This window comes from Clupea harengus, chromosome 16 (genome assembly GCF_900700415.2).
Source record: "Clupea harengus chromosome 16, Ch_v2.0.2, whole genome shotgun sequence".
Classification (NCBI taxonomy): domain Eukaryota; kingdom Metazoa; phylum Chordata; class Actinopteri; order Clupeiformes; family Clupeidae; genus Clupea; species Clupea harengus.
Genome location: NC_045167.1, coordinates 20,132,891 through 20,150,703, shown reverse-complemented (window position 1 = coordinate 20,150,703; position 17,813 = coordinate 20,132,891). Strand labels below are relative to the sequence as shown.

The 17,813-nt window shown below is 41.7% G+C and overlaps 1 long non-coding RNA gene and 3 other non-coding genes across 5 annotated transcripts; all 4 read left to right on the top strand.

The window, feature by feature from the left end:
- Positions 1 to 1,004: 1,004 nt before the first annotated feature.
- Positions 1,005 to 16,394, top strand: LOC116224070. 2 transcript variants are annotated; one of them, XR_006152876.1, is made up of 5 exons: positions 1,006 to 2,595; positions 10,564 to 10,696; positions 10,844 to 10,953; positions 11,212 to 13,000; positions 13,416 to 16,394. It is a non-coding gene; the product is annotated as an uncharacterized LOC116224070 (long non-coding RNA). The 2 variants fall into 2 exon arrangements; XR_006152877.1 differs by lacking the exon at positions 10,844 to 10,953 and having other exon boundaries at positions 1,005 to 2,595.
- Positions 5,592 to 5,755, top strand: LOC116224262. Its single transcript, XR_004165533.1, has one exon. It is a non-coding gene; the product is annotated as a U1 spliceosomal RNA (small nuclear RNA).
- Positions 7,548 to 7,736, top strand: LOC116224229. Its single transcript, XR_004165503.1, has one exon. It is a non-coding gene; the product is annotated as a U2 spliceosomal RNA (small nuclear RNA).
- LOC116224221 lies at positions 9,523 to 9,686 on the top strand. The gene has a single exon (XR_004165496.1). It is a non-coding gene; the product is annotated as a U1 spliceosomal RNA (small nuclear RNA).
- Positions 16,395 to 17,813: the final 1,419 nt, after the last annotated feature.

The window sequence follows — 17,813 nt, the reverse complement described above, 5'->3', positions numbered from 1 at the left end:
GTCAGACAACAATAGCGATAGCTACTAGCTAGCGTTAACGTTACTTTAGAGGTAGCCTACAGTACGTGAAGGACAAAGCCCTCAACAATAGCCTACATTTGTTGTTAGTAATAAAACCATGAAATTGGAAGCAATTGTAAACCATGAAACATCCAGGATCCACAGCACTTGCATTGTGGTCTCTCGTGCTCAAGCTCAGCATCTCCATAAAGCACAGGCATTTAAACAACTCAGACATGTCATGTTGCACATTGCTTTGTTGCACTGTTTTAAACTCTTTATTATCAATAACAAATATAATTATTTTTCGCTTAACCTACAGTCTGCTCTTACCACTGATTTTATAAACCACCATAATGTGTTACTGTGCAGATTAAATGTAGGCTATGCGGCTAAGCTAAACGTTGTTAGTTGGAGCTCAACTACTGTCATATGTTACTTTGATAGCATGCTCCTGTCTTCTTCTCCGTTTTATTCAGTTGTCTGTAGCACCAAAGCGCCACCAACAGGCGTGGGGGATGTACTACAGCTGAGTCAATCGGATTCGCTGGGTTCATGTGCACGCAATTTAAAAAGTTGATATGTGTGAAAAATGAACCCGGGTTCAGGCAAACTAGGCTTCGTCTGCATGGGGTCTGAGCAGGGCTCCCAGCCAGGGGTGATTAGAGTATGCTTTGATGAAGAGGGTTAAGGCTTAGCCATGGGGTGCGCACGGGAGGATTTGATAACGGACCAAATAAACATGGCGTCAAGCATTATGAGACCAAGTGTTTTCAGGCCTTCAAAATTCCAATTAAAAGGCCATAAACACCCCATGGGGACGGCCATAAGGGATTTAAGGTAACAGGAGGGTCTCATCAGATGCATATAACGATGGTTAAACTCTGATAACAGTGCTGACTCGAGACGAACTCAGGTTTATGCTGTTGGTACTGCACTGACTAAATAAACCTTATTGCTTCACACTTTGCCAGACTACTGGATTTATTGAGGATTTTTACCTGAACCATCAAGAACTAAGAGTTTTAATCAGATCAGAAAAAGGAATATTCGTCCGATCACAAACCTACAAATCAGACATAACACTACGTCAGCGGTGCTCTGCCAACCCCACAGCTCTTTTTTCGGAGTCACACCTTTGTGTGGCGCTCTGTTGGATTGTGGAGGTACTCCCTGAAGTGTCCAGGGTGCAACCCCACCACGGCTGTCTGTACATCAAGGGCACTGAAAATATGCAGGGGGTGGGGGAGGAGACACCTTTGATTGGAAGATGGCTCTTTAAGTGCTTGCCATTCCCATGCATCGACAAGTCTCACACCTCAGTCACTGGTACCCCATAGAGATGACCGTTTGAAAGAAACAGACAATGGCTCTGCAATGGCCCAACCTTAGAGCACCAGCACACACTCCTGTGAATAACATGGCCTTTATTCAGAATGCGTTAGAGACCTTGCCTAAACATGACAACATACGTAGGAAATGGAAATCCATGAATATGGCCAAAGACAACAGGATACAGAATGTCAAATGACCACACTAAATTTGTCTTTCGAAAACCTTGGATTTACTGCATGGCACAGCCTCAGTCGTGGTGATGTGAGGCATGACATCTGCATGACACAGTGGTGAAGGTTTTGTTTTTAGTGCATCTTCTAAATCCTATTCTTGGAGGTAATGTTTTCAAATGGTTATGTGCCCTCATGTGGCGTTATATACAATTACAATTTGCACATTACTGTGTGTATTATCCACAGGTTACAACAAGCAGATTTAAAAAAAAAAAAACTACAGCTGGGGTGTAAAATTTGCATATATCCTGGAGATAAATCATATACAAATACATTCATTTAAATGAATCCAGTGTTTTTGTATTATCCTTGTTATTTGAACCAAACTCTTAAAAGTTGAACAGGCCAACATACTGCACGATCACTGCATGCCAGTCAGAGTATTTGTCGCATGTTTTGGCACAGCAATACCTACAGTAGCTGGAATAAATGACTTATTATGCCTGAATTACCTGAAGACTTCATCTGCCGCTGTGGTTGCTATGGCTATTGGAGACAAGTATCTTTGAGGTGGGCATGTTTTTGATTGGGTCATTTTTGGCCGTTCTTAGTAGAGAATGGCTTTTTAGTTGGCCCATTCTTGTGAATTTTCGGTGGTGGATTGACACGTGATTGACTGTTATTGCCAAGCGTGGTCGTCGTGGCATCGTTGAGTGACATTAATTGGCAAACAAGTTGTGTTCAAAACAAGGAAGTGAGCGCAGAGTAGGCTTCATGCTTTTGCACTTTTGCTTTCAGCTATATAGAATGCTGTCAGACTCAGACTGTAGCAGTAAGAGTGATATTTGTGCACTCTTGCTCGTCGTTATTTTTGCAAATGTACTTTGTTAAAAAAAATGTTTTGGATCAAGCGGGTCATTACATGGTATTAAGGGATACCAAGGCCAAACATTTACGCTGTTTGAAACTGCGTGGTCCAACAGGCATACCTAGAATACGTTTCTCAGAAATCGCTGGAATGGAAGTCAAAACCAATCATGACTGCCTCGTGGAACTTACCTGGACGTTCCACAATTCCCATCCTCAGGTAGGGCACTGAAAATGCTAACAAGAAAAGGTGCTTGGCGCTTTATTTCTGTTGTAGGGGAGTCAGTCAAAGTGTTTTTTGTCGCATGCACCAAGTTGCTTCAGCGCAGCGAAATTATTGTGCCTTGGCAGGCAACACGGCATACAAGATTAAAAAATAACATATAACAAAAAAAACATAACATTACAAGTAGCAACAATTTCAAATAAAAGAAGGGCTCGCAGCAGTGTACAGGGAGAAGTGAGGAATATTAAATACAATATGTGCGTATATACTCTATATATGAACTCTCAATATGCTAGATGTTCTAACGTAGGCCTATATTTTGAAGTCTCGTTACATGAACATGTTGCCCTTGGGTCATTCGATATGGCGAGAATAGTTTTAGGATATTTGTGTCTTCAGGAATATTTAAAGGAATAATATGTGAATATGTAAAGCGGTTCTCAATGGGGCCTGCGCAGTAGACCATACTGGTCTTTTGGTTACGGCCTAAATCCTCAAACTTTATAAGGAATTGGGTGCAGCCTAATTTGATTCACCGGGATGAAATCTCAATGTGGGAAATTCTTTCTTTAACTATTGCCAATAAAAAAAGACCGTTGAATCTTCGTCGTATGACAGTCAATTTGGCTAGTCAGTGCACGTTGCGCTTCGTGTGATATGCATCCATGTCGGGTCATGTGTTCTTGCATTGCAAGGAAAAAATAATCGAATTTTACGAATGCTACAAGTTTTTTTTTTTTTCTTCTGTAGGACTAATTTTGCTTTTCGCTTTTTAATTGCAACATTAGCTTCTTAACGGTTTTAATCATAGACATATGTCTATGGTTTTAATGGGGGTTTCCCCATGATTCTCCATCCCTTGTCACATGGTCTTGGCGTTCCCGCCTCTGGCAACAATTATTGTAACAAAACTCATGTCAAGGGTTACAGTGCATCAATGAAAAGGTAAGAGCGTTTTCTTTAATCCATTGACAAGTGTTTAAATTGACAGTGGGTAGTTAGTTCTTTAATAATATTGGGTTTTATTGCGTTTTGGTGGTTTTGAATGGGATGTAGGCCATGTTGAACTAGCGCTATGAACAGGTAGCCTAGCTAGTATGGTGCCCGCCACGATGTCTGCCTCGATTGCACATTTAGCCATCTATAAAGTGTATCATTGTTTTTTTAATCGTCGATACAACGTTGTTTTCAACTTTTATTCTGTTCGGATATTGTGTTTGTATACCATATGTTGCGTATTTAGTCAGAAACATTCGGTCTGCAGAGACGGGAGCATTGAAAATGTAGTGTAGTAGTGTCCATTACGCAGCATTTCATATGTTAATGGGTTGCTAACTCGTGTACATTGACTTGGGTATTTTGGGTTGATGCGGTCATGGAAGCAGTTTAGAGTATGACCTTGAGTGACTGCCACAGCTAACGTTAGCCTATAAATCAGGCCTATGATCAGCTGCTGCTGTAAGCTACTTTTGTCGCCCTTTCATTTACCGGTTTAGTTTTAGCTTACAAAATGTGACACAAAAATGGCCAAGGAAAATGTTATGTTAGTGATGTATATCACCAGATTCTATTACAAGTTGAAATTGATAGTTAATGTGTGTTTTTAAGTCTTGTGCTAGGTGGTATCTCTGTAAAACTAGTACTTTTTAACGACCGTTGATGGACCGTTTGTGTAACCTTATGTGGGTAGGCCTGCCACATCAGAGGCAAATTCAGAAACGGAACTGTAACCTTCTAATATCCCTACTGTGGCTCTGTCTACAGCTTTCTCCAGCGGGTGGACAAGAGTGTAACTTAGACATAAGCCACTTGTTAATTTGTGATTCATTAACTATAACGGAATTTGTATGTATCTGTGAAATATCAAAATGTATTCCAAATGTATAGTAATACTGGACATAACCGGTAGATTGCGTCATTTCAGTGGCTCATTCAGGTGATCTCTGATGAAATATTGATTGAATTCGCCTTTCCAAAGTATTTAGGGCATACAATAATGACGCCAAAAAGCCTTGTCGGGATATTGCTTGTAAAAACCTCTACTGCATTTTGTTTGAAATTAATCGTCGTAGCCTTATCTCAAATGCAATGTCTGGTGCTCCGTCTAGGCTTCTCCAGACCCAAGCATAGGTTACACACTGGTTTTAAGGTGGAAATATCTTGATCTTGTAAAACAATACATTATATTACCCTCTATATCATGCATTAAGTATAGTGCTGGCTCTAATGGGCAAGAAGTAGTACATTGTCAAAACGGTCAAATTTAGATATACTTGTGTGCTCTTCTTCACAGACTGGAACCATAGTGTGGGAGGGTTTGTCGGAAGGTTTACGAGCTGGACCAAAATGGAGGCATTTCCGGTTGTAGTAAATTAGACATAAATATAGAAATATTTCTAAATGTATGCATTAAGAAACGCCAAAGCATCTTTCAGTATGCAAAAATGCATGTGTTTATTCACTCGTTACACAACACAAACATGTGCAGTCAGATGATCGTGAGAAACGTGGCATTCTTTTACAGGCTGGTTGGGATTGCTGGATGTCTGAATGTAAACAATAGGCTATGCAGCTGCTAGCTTGACAGCTATCTGATACATTTAAAAACAGAATAATGGTGGAATACTGCTACTACTACGGATTATGCTGATAACAGAAGCTGGCAGTGTGTTGCTTTTAGTTGTACAAATGGAGATGTATACCTACTTTATAGTTCTGGGTCATTGACTCCTTGTTACTATTTCAGCTGAGATGATCACATGGGTTGCTTTGTGCGTAATGGCTGCTAGTGCATCATGGGACATACTTCTAATTTGTTGTCTGTTTTATTCAAGCACAACATGATTTCTGTATGGTCCAGTTGACACCCATTAACTGCATGTGAATGTATTACTGGTTGAAGTGTTTCATTGCAAGACTAGTCATAGTATTACCATCTGTGGGAATTGTATGGCAGTGAGTCTAGTACCCACGCTTGCCAGTAGCAACTCATACTTACCTGGCAGGGGAGACACCATGATCAAGAAGGTGGTTCACCCATGGCGAGGCTCAGCCATTGCACTCCGGCTGTGCTGACCTATGCGAATTCCCCAAATGTGGGAATCTCGACTGCATAATTTCTGGTAGTGGGGGACTGCGTTCGCGCTCTCCCCTGATACAGTTGTCAAAGATAAATTACATTTTAGCTTATTGTTTAGCACAGTGAAGTGATCAGATTATGATAGTTACATGCAGGAAATTCCGGTGTGTATATGTGGTAGTTACTGTGTCCAACTCTTAAATGTTTGTAGATCCAATATGGGATGAAGTCTTTCAAAAGGGGAGTTTGGGGTATCTTAGGTTAGGAATAGATTAAAAACTGCTGTACTTGTGTGGTGCAGCTTTAAGCTTGAGATACACAGACTTAAGTAACCAAGCAAGCTCTATCTTGAAGAGACAAAGACTGCATAATGGATTTTTCGTGTATTCTTACAAGAATCACTTCTCTTATAAGAATGTTCTATGTGTTTTATTTCATCGGTAAGGGTCTTAGGCAGTGTGATTTCTCAGTATGGTAGTGAATTGTTATTTTTATATCTTCCCATAAATCATTGTAAGATGATGATGATGATCAGATAATTCATTTTTGAGTGCATGATAGGCAAGAAACAAAGTTTGAGAACCCATTTGGACTGAGCTTAATTCAAACCTTAGTTAAGTAAATAATACATTAGCTCAATAAGGAGGTCAGACTTCCTAAACTGTTCAACTTTGTCATGTCTTAATTGCATGAATTATATATATTCACAATTGGAAACCAGTTGCATTTTGTAATAACCAACAGAACTACTTTGAACTATTCAAAATTACATTAACAGAATATTATTTGTTGATATGATTTTCACAGGATTTTTAGACCAAAACAATTCAATTACGCTAATCATTAATACTGAGGTGCCATGTATCAATGCAGCATGAATTAATTACACATGTCTTTTGATCATGCCTCTGCACCTCAGCATTTTGATGTTAAAGTAGCACTGCTTTAATTCTCTAGTGCAATTGAGTGGTTTTTCAAACATGCTAAGCTGTCCAGGCCCAAGTTCCTGAAGAAGCCCAAAATAAGAATGCTCCCTCCATAATACACTTCAGAGATGATGATGGAGAGATGAAGAGATGAGATGGAGACGATGTGTGAACTGTGTCTTCAGTAGCATGTGCTCTGCCTGCCATACTGAACGTCCATCTCTGGTGCCATGGTTACAGTGCATGGCTATTTCCCTTAGACCCGGGTTTGATGTTGTGTGTGGTGACTGACTGCACTCTCCTGTCACCATGTGAGTTTCAAACAGAAAAGTAGAATATATTTTGAGGAAAGAAAAAAAAATAGCGCACTGTGAAGTAACTTTTCCCCTCAAAATACATTCTGCTCACTGAAATCTCATCTCACCACTGAAGTTCGAGGGAGGAAGGGGCACTCATGGTTTCTTCAAGGTCCATGCAGCTGATCGCTCAAATAACTATAAATTCAAAATCAGAGTCTTTACCAAATATTACTGCACTTGGCTGGGGCAACAGGATGGTGACCTGAAACCCAGCTGTCAGACAGCAGAATGTCTTACCAGAACAGCTAGGGAAATGTTTGGTTGAGGTTATTTGCCTGCGAGTGAGTATCAGTTATGTTGTAAAACCAATTTTCTCCGCTGGGTGGTGGGGGTGTCTCACACTGAAACTCAAATTAAACATTAAATCTGAAAGCATAGCCCTTTCCAGAGCCCACGATGTTATGTTTGTTGTTACACTTAAATTCATAGACATTACAAGAACGTTCCATGGGATCGGATTCACATAAACTTTTCTTTATACTCGTACCCGATTGGTTGAGGGGATGCCTTGTGTAACGTCTCATCCAAAGCATGTTCTTAACAGGACGAAACGTAGTGATCTAGGGACTTTAAAACATAGACATATATACGGCCTTTTGGCTAAGATCAAGTGTAGTATCTGTTCTTATCAGTTTAATATCTGATACGTCCCCTACCCGGGGACCATATATTAAATTGATTGTTGGAACTGGGAGATGGAATAGGGGCTTGCTCCGTCCACTCCACGCATCGACCTGGTATTGCAGTACCTCCAGGAACGGTGCACTTCCCACCGGGAAGAACATATTTGTGAATGACAATGGCGAAGTAGCAGTGATTTTAATATGCGTAAAGTGAGCTATTCTGGTTGATGTAGTATTCAACGTTGCCAGTGTTATGAAAAGACGTCACTTCGTAGAAGTATTTCTGAACGTAAGCGAAAAGACTACGGTTTCATAATTCAAACGGGAGTGATAGTGGGAAGTTTAAAAGGGTAAAACCGAACACTAGTTTTTAGTGTTGGCATTTTAGGCAAACCGTTTTGTGTTAGTTAGCCTGATGGTTATCTTATCTATAGTTCTCTATAGCCTTAGTCTTTTGTAATGAACTGTTGTCTTGTCTCGTAAAAATAAACATGTTGCTACCGATATGCTAAAGCAGAAAAATAATGCACTATATCGTGTCACTCGCCTCAGGCGTGTGAAAAAGGTCAGTTTAATATCTGATACGTCCCCTACCCGCGCATCCACTCCACGCATCGACCTGACATTGCAGTACCTCCAGGAACGGTGCACTTCCCTCGGAGAAAATGGTTGTCAAAAGAAGTTACTTTGAATGTCTCTGCCCCATTAGCCCTTGAGAGATTGCTACATAGCCGGTGTGTTAGTATCCTGTGTTTTCATGGGTTAGCCTATAATTAAGATGGTTTGGGCTTGACCCAAATTTTGTATCATGCTATTTTTCGGCTGGGTATCTGTGCATGACATACGTGGTATGTTTTAGAACTGTAACTATTTGAAGCATGGGAATAGCGACGGTTTGTAGATGATGCCAGTCGGAATGTTAAAAGGGTCAACATAAGTTACTTTGAAAGGTCAGGGGCGACTGTCATGTTGAGTACTCATGTTCTGAAGTATTTAATGACTACCGAATTAAATTGAGGTATTTGCCAAAACTCCGTTTAAATAGGCTGTTTTCGTGGCATGGCTTAGCCTGTAGTTGGGAAGTTTGGTCTTTACTCCGTCCACACTCGAAGGGCACACTCATTGTAAGAAGCAATATAGAAGTTTTGCGTCATGTTATGGACGTGTGTATAATAAACGATTATTGGACTAGGTATGTTTGTATAATGCCACGTTTTCAAAACCCCGTCTACTTATAAGATGGTAACAACGTAAAAAAAATATGGTTTGTGGTAAATGATGCCAGTCGGAATGTTGAAAGGGTTGCACCGGAAACTGTTTGGGGGCTTCCCGAGTAAAACTAAAATAATGTTTGTTAAATTTAAATTGTTCTCTACAACATTATTTAAAATAAAGTTCCATTGTATAAATGCAGAAATCTGAAAGACCGCTTTACACAATTTGAACATTTCATCGGACAAATGCGCGGGACATTTGAATGTCGGTAATGACGACCAAGCTGGCTGCTATCCTGGCAGGCTAACAAATGAAAACACAAACGTTGGCTTTGTTCAAAGTATCCGTACCGAAATTATGTCCGAGGATGAAACGTTGTTGTTGTTGTTGTACCATTGTCTTGTAATCCCATTTCACATTAATTGTAGCTACTGAAGGTAAATGTAGGCAAATACTTCGACTTGTTTACTCGTATTGGCTATAGGGATGTTGGCATGCCATCATGCCTGATTCCATGATGCACCACAATGAAAAGAAAATTAGATTTATGTTAAATACACGATATGAACTGAACAGAATATTTGTATTCTTACATTATCATATTGCCTATTGTCAGAACATATAGGTTCAATATTTGGTTGAAAACTCAGTCGTAGTTGTACCATTAAGGTGAAATGTATAGCATTGAATCAGGTCCCATCGGTCGCCCATAACAACTCATACTTACCTGGCAAGGGAGACACCATGATCAAGAAGGTGGTTCACCCATGGCGAGGCTCAGCCATTGCACTCCGGCTGTGCTGACCTATGCGAATTCCCCAAATGTGGGAATCTCGATTGCATAATTTCTGGTAGTGGGGGACTGCGTTCGCGCTCTCCCCTGATATTGTGTTCAATAATAATGATGTGTGACTGGTGTACTGAGCTATGGGTGGATATGAGGCAAACAGGGGATGCAAAGCAGATATGGAATAGTTTACCAGTAATGATGTTTTTTTTTGTACATGACTAGAACTGGAAGGTTTTGTAATGTAATGCTTAATTGTGTGCAGTCTTTCTTAGTTGGCTAATCTGTGCTGGACCTCCTTATGTTTTGAGGATCCTCCTTTGGTGCTGTGGTGAATAAATATAACGGGGGGACTGTAGACTCTCAGAAATGTCTAGTCGCTTTAGGCTTTTGCGCTACTGTAGATTCTACTTAGAGGAATGGGGGTGAGATGTACCATAGTGTATTTGATCTTAAACGTAATTGGTCAAGTCTACAGTCAGAAAATCGATAATTTTACTTCTGACATATGTTGTATTGTAGGTGGTGTTTACTGCTTTTTATTCAACACAAATATTACAGTAAGTGCTAACATGATCTGGATGTGTGATCTTGCCCATTTCAGACTTAATGTTTATTGTGACTTCTTGAAGCCATCAAAGAGCGCCGCCTATCAGAACACAATCTCAGTTGCATTTGTATAAGCAAATGGTTTACAATTTGTCTTGAAGTGTAACTGTACTGAATACAATAAATGAAATATTAAAACCATACCTGTGTGAGAATGCCTTGTCCTTCTAAATGCATTCCCTTATCACTATTGGGAGGCTGATTACAGATTGTTTAATAAGAAACGTATGGATGTGTTCATTACATTCCCTGGCCATGTCCGAGTAAATGCAATCAAAGAGGGCTTTTATGGAATTACAGGTAATTGAGTTATTCAATATTTCACCATTTAATGAAAATGCATTCCTATCACTATTCATTACAGAGCTTATCATTATGCAGAGTTTCCCAAGGTCATTGGCGCAGTGGACTGCACGCAGATCCCCATCAAATCACCCTCTGGCCCGAACAAGGCAGATTTTGTCAGTCGAAAAGGCTTTCACAGCATTAATGTGCAGGTACTTATGACATAATTTTCCTCAAATTACATTGCTATAAAAACAATCATATGTCTTTGACAATAGGGGTAATGGACCTTGCAATTGCCTGCTGTAGGCTACCCATGTACTGTACAATACCCATGACTTGACCGAAATTCATCTTAGATGATCTTTGACTCCACCTGCCATAACAAATGTTGAGGCCAAGTGGCCGGGCTCTGTCCACGACTCCGGGATATTCAGAGAGTCTACACTGTGCCACAGCTTCGAGCAAGGTATAGCAAATCTCATGTCATTCAGAAATTGCTTATTTTATGTAGAGGTGATCCAACATTGTACATATCATATACTAGGTCACTACGATGGACTCCTAATTGGAGACAGGGGTTATGCCTGCAAGCCCTACCTCATGACCCCCTATGCAGAGCCAGTACCAGGCCCTCAAGCCCATTTCAACGGGGCTCTTGCTCGAACGAGAGCCCGGATTGAAATGACATTCGGCCAACTGAAGTCCAGATTCACATGTCTTCTAGGGCTGCGGGTGCCACCAGACTGGGCATGTGACATCACTGTGGCATGTGCAGTGCTCCACAATGTGGCTACAATCAGGAAGGAGAGGATCCCAGTTATCATGGACCATCCTGAGGATGACCTAGAGCCAGTCCACTTGGATGAGCAGACCGGACCGGCTGCAAGGGACAGAATTGTCCACCATCATTTTAGTTAGGTGTTCAGATGACTTTGGGTAATGTTGGACTCATTTCATGTTTTTCTCTATGTTTGCATGTTTCATTTATGTGGTTAATGGGTATATGGTTTGCCACTCTTTTTGCTTTTAAGTTACCCATTAATAGTCCATCCCCACCTTATCAATCACCGTATGGTTTGCCGCCTCTACTGCCAAGGACAAAGGCAGACTGCAGCAGATCATTCGGTCAGCCGAGAAGGCCATCGACTGCGACCTGCCGTCCTTCCCAGACCTGTTCCACTCTAAGACCAGCAAGAGAGCAGGCAGGATCATTGCTGACCCTTCCCATCCCGGCCATCACCTCTTCCGGAGACTCCCATCCGGCAAAAGGTTCCGGTACATTAAAACCAAAACCTTGCGCCACCTGAACAGTTTCTTCCTCACAAACAAGCCCCCTGCACCACACTGACTCTGGGACCCCTAAGCCCCCCCCCCCCCCCTGCTTTTTATTCAACACATACAGTGAGTGCTAACATTATCTGGATGTGTGATCTTGCCCATTTCAGACTTAAAGTTTATTGTTACTTGTTGAAGCCATTAAAGAGCGCTGCCTATCAGAACACAATCTCAGTTGCATTTGTATAAGCAAATGCTTTACAATTTGTCTTGAATTGTAACTGTACTGATTAAAATAAATTAAATATTAAAACCATACCTGTGTGAGTGCCTTGTCCTTCTAAATGCATTCCGTTATCACTATTGGTAGGCTGATTGGTAAGATGGTTCAATATTTCTATCGCTATATGTGCAAAAGTATCTGATGATATTGTACTAGATAGGCACATATCCTTACAATTTACTTGCAAGTAATCTGGCACTTTGTCCGTCTTTTATGATAGACAAATATACTCCCTGCATTCATTTATTGACGTTGCACAATGCACTGTTACTTGTAGCGTGCATAAAATGCGTGCATCCTCCAAGCTGTCAACACCAGAGGTGAATTGTTCGTAGCTGTTGTACACTCTGTTGTCCAGGCCTTTTGGTTGGGACCTCATTAATCAATTTTTTTCCCTTTTTTTGTATTTTTTATGTCTGCCTTCAAGATGGTGAAGTTGAAATGTGTACAGATTTCTTTGTTTGGATATTTTAGTTTTTGCAAAAATCATTGCACTGTGTTTCATTTTAGCAGTCACACAGCTGCTCACCATGGCCGGAGGGTGGACAGTGGAGGTTCACTGGTGAGCGTGATGTGGGGCAGGACAGCATTCAGCACATCACCATTTGTCTCCACGTCGCTCTGGTACGCCTCGTCAGCCTCATCTGGATCGAGCTGCCCAGGCTGAACCACCTCTTCTACTGGACCAGGTCCATCGTCAGCAATGTCCAGAGAGAAGGGCCCTGACTCCCCCTGTGTTCTGGCTGAACAAGTACTCCAACCCGAGCAACTCGTCAGAAGGCACATCAGCAGGGGCCTGGAAGTTCTCCTCCACCGCCTCCCCAAACAGCTGCTGTCAACAGGTGTTGAGGCAGTCAATCAGCAGTGCCGAGTAGATTCTGTGGTGCCGTCCTTTGCCACCAAACACGCCATCCGAGCTCCTGTCTGATTTCCACCGTGCAATGCCACTTATCAGGTGAACATGATAGGGCTGTGCTGCAGTGGGGACCTGATCGTCACAATAAAAGGTCTTAGAATAATTACATGTTTTGATTTGCTACAAGTATACAGACTACACGTGTAGTACCTGGAATCATGTTTCAAAGAGCTTGATGGAATACTTCCAGACTGTTGCTTCCACACAAACATTTGTAGAAGGGCATGCTCACGTTGTTGATGTTTTGTGGTACTTGCCACCCTATACATGTGCATGTCTGGTGGATCCTGGATGCACTCCAGGTGTCGCTGCTACCCTACCCACATCTGATCAATGGCCTCTGTAAATACACAGGCTCACATGCGCACACACCCGCACACACACTTTATGTTTACTTTGTGTGCTACACTATCTGTATCGATGTTGTAAAAGCTTTTTTGGTCTTCAAAACCAGGTGTTTTGAAGAGGCTCACTCCGCTCTCGTCCAGGCCAGCGGGACCTTTCAGCTCCTCAATGGCCAGGTGGATGAGGCGGAATGTCTCCTGAGCCCTGAGTGGGACCTTCCACATGTGGTGTTTGAGCTGCTCCCTGGAAATGTGATGGCGGACCACATCCTCATCTGAGAGGGAGATTTCAGTGTTGCCGGGTCTCTGGCTCCGACAGCCTTGATGAGCAGCTCCAGTTCTTCACGGTTGTAGGCCAGCACTGCCTCAGCTAGCGCAGACTTGAACGCATCGTACATGGAGTTAGAGTCTGTGTGGATGGTTGCATCAAACCGGTGGATCCAGTGAAAGATGTCCAGACGCACAACCATCCCACTGTCCACAGCTGTTGGGCCCTCCACACGGCAACACCCACGGCCCATGTACAACATTTTGGGGACCGGTTGATTCTCATTCTTCACACTCCCTAGACAGCTTCACCACCTAAACAATATGTCAAATTTGCATGATATGCTTACCTTTCTTTAACTAAAATGTTTTCTATTGTACACTATGGCATTATGTTTTGATTTACATACTTTCTTGGTGGAATCCATTTTCGGCCCAGTGCCAAAAGGGGAGAGGATCTGACTGCGGTAATCCTGTACATTGTTGGCCGAAGCAGGAAGCAGGAAGGGAAGGGAAGCTCTCTTGGAGGAGGTGTAGCCTGGAATGTGTGCCCTAATGCAGAGACGATCTCTCCAGGTTCCACTACAGTCATGAGGAGTGTGGTGTACAGGACCCTATGTTGAAGGTACTCCTCAGCATAATTCTTCTATAGCTAAAGCCACACATTGACCATAGTGTTCCTTTTGGTCTGATCCAGGCGCACAACATTCATATCCACACCACACGTGTAAGTAAAACCACAATCAATATGTGGAGGTTGTTTGAGCTACTATTTAAACATTTATAAAATGCACATATTAAGTTCAGTAAACATGGATTGATGAGCCTTTGTTAAGTTGTGAAAAAAATTGCGGGATCCCACATCACCCGTGGCCTCTTGAGCAGTGAAGTGTTGTCCCTGTTAGATTTGAACAGGGAGTCGTCTTTGAGCCTGGACATTTCGGCAGATGGGTTTTTCCACAGACGCACCCAACCCTCTAGCTCCACCTGCAACACCCATAACACGTACAAAACAACATTTGGTTATAAATTGTGTACAAAAAATGTTTAAACATTGTTTAAAGATTGTTCTCATTTACATTGCGCATAATGTGAATGTCACTTAAAAGGGAGTCACTCTAAAGGTTATTCCATGGGAGAATCATGATCCTGGGTTGTGGACAGCGACTGGATAGTGGACTCATGCCGCTCGGGCTAAACCGCAGACTCTGGAAGATTGGACCAATTGGACTGAGGCAGCTTGGGGATGTCTGGGCCGGGAACCCTGGGACTTCAGACTGACTGCGAGACTCACCCATAAATGGGGACTCCACAGATTGGCTTGAGAATAACAGCTCCGTATCATCTGGCCATGATGAAGGGTCACACTTGGAAGTGCTTGCCTGATATTGCTGGACAACAAATGTATTGTACTGTTATGCCTAACTACCTCATATCACCTTGTAAAAATCTAGATAAACACATTCAGACAATGTCAGAAAATATAAAATATCAATAGTTCTGCTGTTCCTGTTTCATAACACTTTTTTTTTTTGTCATGTTCCTTGTCAATGTATTTCCTGAACCTCTTCTGCACACTCGTGATGTGGGTCACTGGCGTGTGCAACCACCTCCTCACAGAACTGTGTGCCTTCAGTATTATCTCCCCGTTCATCACTGAATTGCTCTTGCCTGTCCTTTTGGGTGGGGTGCTGACTGTACAGTTCCCACATTTCCTCAAAGGTGTGATTCTCAAACCCTCTGACCTTAGATACACCTGTTGATGTTGGCCTCGAGGAGAATGGAGACTTGTGGGAAGCTCTCTGTGTAGTCTGAGGTAGTCTTTTACCCATTGGTTCACCTTCTTATATTTCTATGTGGGTTTGTCACCTCTACTCTGTGTTTGCCACGTATGCTGGAATCATATATATTAATTTAGTACAGTCATTAACATCACTGCAATTGTGATGAGTAAAAAACGTTGCAAAGACGAATAAACTAATATAACCTAATAATAGCCATAGTTTTAAGTAAACAGACATACAGGTCATTATTTTTAAAATGCATAGCCAACAAGGGTATCAAATGTTATATGCTTACTACTTCATGAAGCCCACATCAAATTTGCTACAGTCCAGTAGAGTGGTGCATCATCTTAATTGCACCAGCAGCTTTCCCAGTCACAGCTGGAGCGCCACCGCACGGGTTCCCTCTGCTCCCAGGAGCTTGTCTGCGTGAGCCAGGGCAGTGGACAGCTCTTGGTAGATCCAACAGATCTTTAATTTTTTTTCAGTGCAGGCTGATGTTATTGTGGCTGGCTCATACTCAAAAACTGAGTAGTCTGCTGGAGGGAGAACTGATGGTTGTCATGGTGTTGGGGGTAGGTCCTCTGATGAAATCGATGTGGTCTTTAAAACAGCAGATGTCAGTTTTATTGACCAGAGGTTGACGAGTCTCTCTTGGCAGTGGATGAAATTACAGTCTTTGTGTTGATTTTTGGTGAAGGAATACATGTTTTGCTGAGAACCTAAGGTCCTGCGGTGTAAAATCAATCAGCAAAGCCTACAAATAAATCTCTTCAGGGCAGGACTTCAGAGCGATGAGGTAACCACAACCAGAAATACTTCACCAGTGTGTATATCAATCTGTTGTGCTGAGCACCTGTCTTGTTGAACTGGCACAATAGCCTTAACTCTCTATTTGACGGCACAGTGTGTTAACCTAGTGTGTTCTGTAGAGCTATATACAGTTGCAATCAAAATGATTCAACCCCCATTGCACATTAGGTTTATTGGCCAAAATATACAATTTCTCAGCTGTTTGCAATAAACAAATTACACAATCATTGTTTAAGCAGTTTAATGAAACTAATATTACAAGGGTTTTATCCAAATTCAACACAAAATGTTACTTTTAATGACTTTAATGAATTTACTGCAGTCTCAAAATTATTCAACCCCTTCATGACAAGCATCTTCAGTACTTAGTGGCTTATTTATATGGTTTTCAGCATATTGGAGCCGACTTTTCTTGTGCTTTTGGGTGAGTAGTGGTGTGCGTCTTGGAGTCCGTGCATGGAACCCTTCAGTTTTTAGTGTGCGCCTTACTGTGCAAACTGAAACGTCAGTGCCTGCTGCCACCAAGTCTTGCTGCAGGTGTTTAGCAGTCACTCGAGGGTTTTTGACCACTTGCCTCCTCAGGAATCTGGTGGCAGCCACTGATAGCTTCCTCTTTCTGCCACGTCCAGGTAGTGTAGCCACTGTTCCTTCAACTTTGAACTTGCAAACTATGCTTCCAACTGTATCTCTAGGGACATTCAGTGCTTTTGCTGTCTTTTTGTATCCTTTTCCTTGTTTGTGCAAGGTAATGATCTCTTCTCTGAACTTTTTGGACAATTCTTTTGACTTAGCCATATTTCTAACATGCAATCAAACGTAACTCTCAACAAACCCCTAGCCAGTCCAGGTATTTATGTGTTCTATCTCAAGCACACCTGAACTAATGAAGCCCTTGATTAGTTGCACCAGGTGTGCTTGATACAGGGAGTTAAATAATTTCAAAGGGTGCTCTACTAAGTACTGAAGATGCTTGTCATGAAGGGGTTGAATAATTTTGAGACTGCAGTAAATTCATTAAAGTCATTTGTGTTGAATTTGGATAAAACCCTTGTAATATTAGTTTCATTAAACTTCTTAAACAATTCTTGTGTAATTTGTTTATTGCAAACAGCTGAGAAATTGTATATTTTGCCAATAAACATAATGTGCAATGGGGGTTGAATAATTTTTATTGCAACTGTATATATATATATATATATATATATTATATTCGTATGTCTCAAATATCTCATACTGTAGTTAAATAACTAAGTTTGTGTCCGTGAGTCATGCTAGGGCTTAATTGTTCAAAGAAGGCAGTGCCTGAGGACTCTGGGGTCCCACAAAGGCAATCTGTAGCATCACACAAGTTCATCCTGTGCATGTTATCTCAGAAGCATCCATGTGCTTTTCTGTGTCTGAGTCGTACCCAGGAGTTTCTATCAAGGGTGTGTCCTGCAGGCCTTGTGGTCAGTGTTTCAATGTAGCCGTGCAGTCTGGTGTTGGTTGAGCCCCATTGTTTGGTCCATTAGATTATGGTCCAGGATTTAGTTGGATGACAATTTGCATCATGTAATAGATTTTGAAGTCTTGTCGAGATAGGTGTTTTCAATGGTAGGCGTGGTGGTGGATCGTTTCTGTAGAGCTGATTAAACTTGAGTGGCA